Source organism: Dermacentor silvarum, chromosome 5 (genome assembly GCF_013339745.2).
Source record: "Dermacentor silvarum isolate Dsil-2018 chromosome 5, BIME_Dsil_1.4, whole genome shotgun sequence".
In the NCBI taxonomy this organism is placed as follows: domain Eukaryota; kingdom Metazoa; phylum Arthropoda; class Arachnida; order Ixodida; family Ixodidae; genus Dermacentor; species Dermacentor silvarum.
The window spans coordinates 108,713,002-108,719,334 of record NC_051158.1 but is presented as its reverse complement, the minus strand read 5'-3'; positions in this window follow the sequence as shown (position 1 = coordinate 108,719,334).

The following is a 6,333-nucleotide window of genomic DNA, read 5'->3' as shown; positions in this document are numbered from 1 at the left end:
TTTGTCCCTGTGGCACCGGAACCTGTCGCGAGAGCACCAAAGTTTTGTTTTTATTTGCGCAGTGTTGTACGATCCTGTAGCATCGTTATGCAATAGTTATGTTAAAGTGTATTGCAATGTTTCTATCACAAATCCATATTTTTCGAATGTAATTTCTCTTTACTGTTCGTCATATTACATTTAATAAGACTACCTAGTCGTTTGTCATTGAAAGGCACTGTTATACGCTTTGTAATTGCGCAGCGCTGGGAAGAGCCTTGTTGCTGCGAAACTATGTCTCATGTACCTGGTGCCACAAGTATAGAGTGTCTGCATCTTCATCTACATTGAAATATAGCACTTGTTGATGCGTGCATGCATACAGACAACTGGTCTTTCTTTCCAAAGGTGCTGCTCTTTGCAAACAAAAAAGGATGTTTAGTCGTTTGCATTCCCCTTTTAGGATCAATGTACAGATAGACAACATGCTTGCATAGCCTATAGCATTGTGTAATAGAGTCCTCGGTTGAGCTGTACGCATTACTGCCATGCATTAACATTTGTGCTCTTGTGTGCTTCCTTTGCCGTGCAATGGCGAGGCGGTAGCAAATTAGTTGTTGTGGCTAATAAGCATCGGCATTACTTCAAACTGTTTGTCGGAATGTAGCATTTGAATGTTTGTGCACTTGTGGTGCGTGTTTTTGAACAGGGGTCGTATTCTGAAACGTTCACCTAGGCGAAATTTCTTTTTCCGCTTTCAGGGTGCGCGCTGATTGGCTGGTTGAGCAAAATTGAATGACTTCGGGCTCAACCACCCAATCAGCTCATCCAATTTTGCTAAAACAGCCAATCAGCGAGCGCCTGAAAGTGACAAAAGAAATTTCGGCTAGGGGAACGTTTCATAATGCGGCCCCAGTATACATATGGAGAAAGTGTGTATAGCAACTAATATGTTCATTTTATTCTGGCCGTGATGCATAGGTGACGCTACATGGGTCGTAGGCAAGGTTAATTTATTTTGCCAGCAGGAACATTGGTTGAGCACATGCATTCGTGCGTAGACTGCATTGAAGGAGCAGCGAAAGAAAGGGCACAGGCGAAATGAACAACACTTGTAAAAATTGTCCGTGTCAGTGCAACATACATTTCACATCACAATGCGCCGTACGACAATTCAAAAACAGCGTGACTTAACATCTTTGTGTATGGGGAACATCATGCTGTTGAGGGATCGATTGTTGGTGGATGTACCTGTAGACCCGTACCAGGCTGTGTATATTTTCGTGGTCCACGAATCAAAACACAAGTGAACAAAGAAATACAACTGCTTCGGTGACATCGCTACAGCCCTTATGAACGAGGCACGCCGCGCTCATGCCGCATTGAATGGAAGCAATGGGAGGGTGCGACTGTACGTTCAAAGAAACATTGCAGATGTTTCACAGCATGTGTTTGCTATGTGTTAAACAGAAAGCACATCGGTGACACAGGTGTTTATAGAAAGGAAGCTTGGCTGTGCACGCCAAAGAAAAAGAAATTTTGTGTTTGCTGTCGATCGTCGGTGTATTGCAGAAGTGTACCTGGGTCCATGTTTAATATGCAGCAGAATTTCCGCCTCACCTTCATGCGTGAATGCGGCTGTACACCATGTGCGTAGTAATTACGGTGCATTTATGTGACACTAAATTCATTTATTTACGCTTGTGTTCATAACGGGTGCGCGAGGTATTGGAGAACACTGTTCTTTAGCGCCACAGACACCAGCACGCTCATCACATGTAGGGAGTAGTGCGGCTTCTTGTTAGTTGACCCTTTATCCTCCATACCGCGCACTTTGTCGAATCAACGAAGCGCACAGGCTGCCTACGGAAGTTAAACGCCAAGCAGTCCCCCTCACCCTGGCCGTACACCTCAGAGACTTGATAATTGGCTTGTGACTGAACGTTGCAAAGAGTTGTGGTCACATCGGGCGGGCACAACCTATGCGTTTATCCGTTGGCGTGTCATGTGGGCCGAAAAACAAGAACCACAGTTAGTGGTGAGACGTCGGCATAACGCGCAATTTTCTGCGGCATGATTGAGCGTGAGCCATAGCAAATGACCTCCAAATCACAGAAACAAATGTCATGCTCATTGTGTGTCAGGACTTCAGGATTCATTCGTATTCCTTGAGGAGGGGGCACTCCATGATGAGCAAGCTGCAGATACCTTAGAGTGCAGGAATGCTATGTTCCTTGGAACACAAAAACAATTTTTACCAAGAACGGCAAGTTAACCGCCGAATCGACAGGTGGCTATGCACAAGCGCTGACGAGGTACGCACAGTGATGCAAACAGACTTTACGTTGTCTGTGATGGTTTGAACCGTCGTCAGGATCATCGGTGCCGTCACACCGCCACATTAACTTTTCCGGAAGTACTTCGCGGCACTACTGAAGCTGACGTGAAGTTGCTTGCCACCCTTGTGAAACCCTGGATGAAGAGTCTTCAGAAACGAGGCCTTATGTCTTTCAGCAAGATTCGGCTCCCGTTCATACCGCAGTCGCCACATGTGCGGCTGGCTGACAACTTCTCCAACGACGCTCCGTTTTTGCCGCCTCGTTCTGCGTGAGTGCTTAGGTTGGGGACTTGTTGAGAGAGAGCCCAACGAATATCAAACACAACAGATTTGTCGATTTCTTCCATTGCTCGCAACGTAGTCATCCTCTGCAACGTTGACCTAATCTGTGCATGGAGTTGTTTCTGAACGCAAATTCAATCGGTTATTGCTGCGGATATTGTAATCAGTAAGTACTTGCGGATGTCATCATCATCATCAGCCTATATTTATGTCCACTGCAGGACGAAGGCCTCTCCCTGCGATCTCCAATTACCCCTGTCTTGCGCTAGCGTATTCCAACTTGCGCCTGCGAATTTCCTAACCTCATCATCCCACCTGACTTTCTGCCGTCCTCGACTGCGCTTCCCTTCTCTTGGTATCCATTCTGTAACCCTAATGGTCCATCGGTTATCCATCCTACGCATTACATGGCCTGCCCAGCTCCATTTCTTCCGCTTAATGTCAACTAGAATATCAACTAGAATGTCAACTACTGCTGACTAGAATGTCAACTAGAATATGCGGATGTAATCCTGTAGAAAACTATTTCCCAAAATTTGGTGGAAATTGTCAGTATCTAGTACAGTAGCGCAAAATCAAGTGTATTTCATTTCGTGTTGCTGGCAGTTCTTTAGGACCGACATTAATCAATGCACGTTGCATGCGCTTTTGTTGGTGTGCGCTCAGAGCCATCTGTTTTTCGCTTTTCTTTACTATTTCTTGTCTTGTCCACAAAAACGAACATTGCTTCCACGTGAGGAAAAATAAATTATACAAAAAACTGGTCTTCAAACACTTTCCACGGTACTTCTTTTGCGATTACATTGTTTCCACTCTCAATGCTATTAAATTATTGTAGCGCTAATGCGAAGGGTATCTATTTCTACTGGTGCGCGTATTTTATGCTGTATGCTCATGAATTCGCCTGTATATATATATATATATATATATATATATATATATATATATATATAATATATTGCAAATGACCTCATGGGTCAAAATTGTACGATCAAGGTAAATACATGCGCACCAGGGGAACAATAACAGCGCTATAATGGGCCAGACAGAGCTGGAAGTGAGGTTGACACATATGGTACAATCTGTAAGTAAAGAAAGCTTTTGATGCTCGCGTCGTTCGTTGCGCCTATAGAGCTGTAGACCGCATTATACAGGGTGTTTCAGTTAACTTGGGCCAAACTTTAAAAATATACAAATGCTTTGTAGAACGACAGAATCAAGCTAATTTTGTTTGCCGTCGCTTGTAGATACTCAGTTTATTTGTTGCAATTCGCCTAATTAGATATTTAGTCTTAATTGATTAATCAACTTCTAAATTATTATAATTGCATTAAAAGTGTAAATGAGAACATTGTAGAGCACCATGAGAAACTCCCGATACAGCTTTCTGTTGCTCAATACGTGCAACATAAAAATGTTTTTTTTTTTTTCGAATGTGAAAGAAACCCGCGAATACACGCAAAGTGCCTCGAGCGGCCAGTCGCGCGGTCATTTTGGGTGTATTCGCGAGCTGGCTTCACGCTCGGAAAAACACATATGTAGCACGTATTGAGCAACAGAAAGCTGTATCGGGAGTTTTTCATGTTGCTCTACAGCTTTCTCATTGGTACTTTTATCTAATTATAATAATTGAGAAGTTGATTAATTAATTACGACTAAATATCTAATTAGGCGAATTGCAAAAAATAAACTGAGTATCTACAAGCGACGGCAAACATTACCTTGCTTCTGTCGAGCTACGAAGCATGTGCATATTTTTGAGGTTTGACCCAAGTTAACTGAAACACCCTGTATATGACTATCCTTCTGGTCGAAGGGATGATGTTAACGCGTGTGTAAGCTTTAAATCGCCTTCAAAGCGTCATATTATTGTTTGCTTGAGCAGTGAGGGAATTAAAGGAACATTCATTGTCACAGACATCGTAAGTTCGGAACTGTGTTGCTCGAGGCGCACACCTGAACCATCCGAAGGCGCAAGCGCGTGTAATGCGTGCCATCCCGAAAATGAAGGTCTTGCCGCCTTGCAGCGAACACGCGAGATTTTGGTAAATCCTCACACGTGAGCAGAAAAGAGGTGCGCGAAGGAAGAAGCCCCTAAGAGACGACCTCCGTTGCGAGGCGACAGCCGGCAAGGCGGAGCACGCGCACAGCGCGGCCCACACATAAGGAACCTGCTTCGTGCGTAACGTGGGACCAACGTCGCCATCTACTGATAAAGAGAGAGAGAAAAAAAACGCTTTGGCTTTTCTGTCGCAGCTCGTCAGAGCGCGCTGATGCTTTTAAAAAATGTGTTGGTTACCGGCGTTATATAGTTCGTAATTTGTCTCCCGTACCCGTGGCACCATGAATGCTGCTCTATTAAGAGATGTGCTCCGCTGCCGGGAAGCTAAAGCTTGTCTCCAAGCAAGTTAAGAAAAGCCAGGTTTGGAAACATTTTCTGGAAGTGGTTGACGTGCACACCCTATCACCAGTAGGGCATGTGCAGTGCAAAAGCTGCAACGCTTTCTTCGCATATGATGGCGGCAAGACAGGAACGTCGCACCTGAACCGCCACAAGTGCAAGGCTGCAGATGACACCGCTGCCATTACTTCGTTCTTCGCCGAGAACAAACCCCAGGTTTCATCTACCGTTAAGGGGAATCTGACGACTGCTTGCGTCAAGTGGTGCGCAAAAGATATGCGGCCATTTGACGTTGTTTGCGACGACGGTTTCCTAAAGGTTGCCGACGAACTGATTGCTATCAGTGCCAAATACGGGAGCATATCCGCGAGGACCGTAATTCCGCATCCTACGACGGTGTCTCGCAGGGTGTCCGAAGTTGCAAACGAACTCTGAGAAACGGTGATGCCTGAGATCCAGTCAGCGATGAAGGAAGGTCGCTGCTCGATGACCCTTGACATCTGGACCGGCGACTACGAGAAAGTAGCCTATATCACTGCAACGGCGCATTACGTGAGTGTGAAATGGGAACTGAGGAGCGTTGTTCTGTTCACTACTGACTTTCCCCCGGGGGGAAAACGGGAGAGAGCATCCGTAAAGAGGTTGTACGAAGGAGCGCGAAGTTGGGGATTGATGAAGGCATGTTAAGCGATGTGGTGTTCGTGACAGACCAGGGTGCCAACATGATTAGCGCGCTGCGTCCGTATGCCAGAATGAACTGCTGTGCTCACGTCTTGAACACCGTTCTTTGGAACGCGTTTGATGACCGGTACCTCGCTCAGGAACTGCCTGAACTTTTGGAACAACTGCAAAAAGTGAAGGCTGTCGTGACTCGTTTAAAACAGAGCGGACTGACGAGCCAGCTACCACACGGTGTGTGCCAGGAGATATGCACGCGGTGGAATTCAAAGCTCGCCATGGTCAAGTCCGTGCTAACTCAGTACGATGCGATAGAAAACCTCCTGAATTCAAGGGGTAATCTACTCTTGGAAGACGTCAATAAGGCCTTGTTGACGGAGGTCGTTGAATTCTTGGAGCCCTTCAAGGAGGCCAGCGATAAGCTTGAGCAGGACAAAGTCGTAACGCTGCCCCTTGTATTGATGTACTACACCAAACTGAAGAAGCACCTTACTGCTGCTTCGACCGACTCACCAGAAGTGTGCAAGCTCAAGTCGAGGACGTTAGAATTTCTTCAAATAAAAATGCCCATAGGAGAGCTTCACAAAATCACAACGTTCTTGTGGCCGCCTTTCCGCCATCTCCGCATGCTTGTGGAGCAGGGAAGGAAAACTGT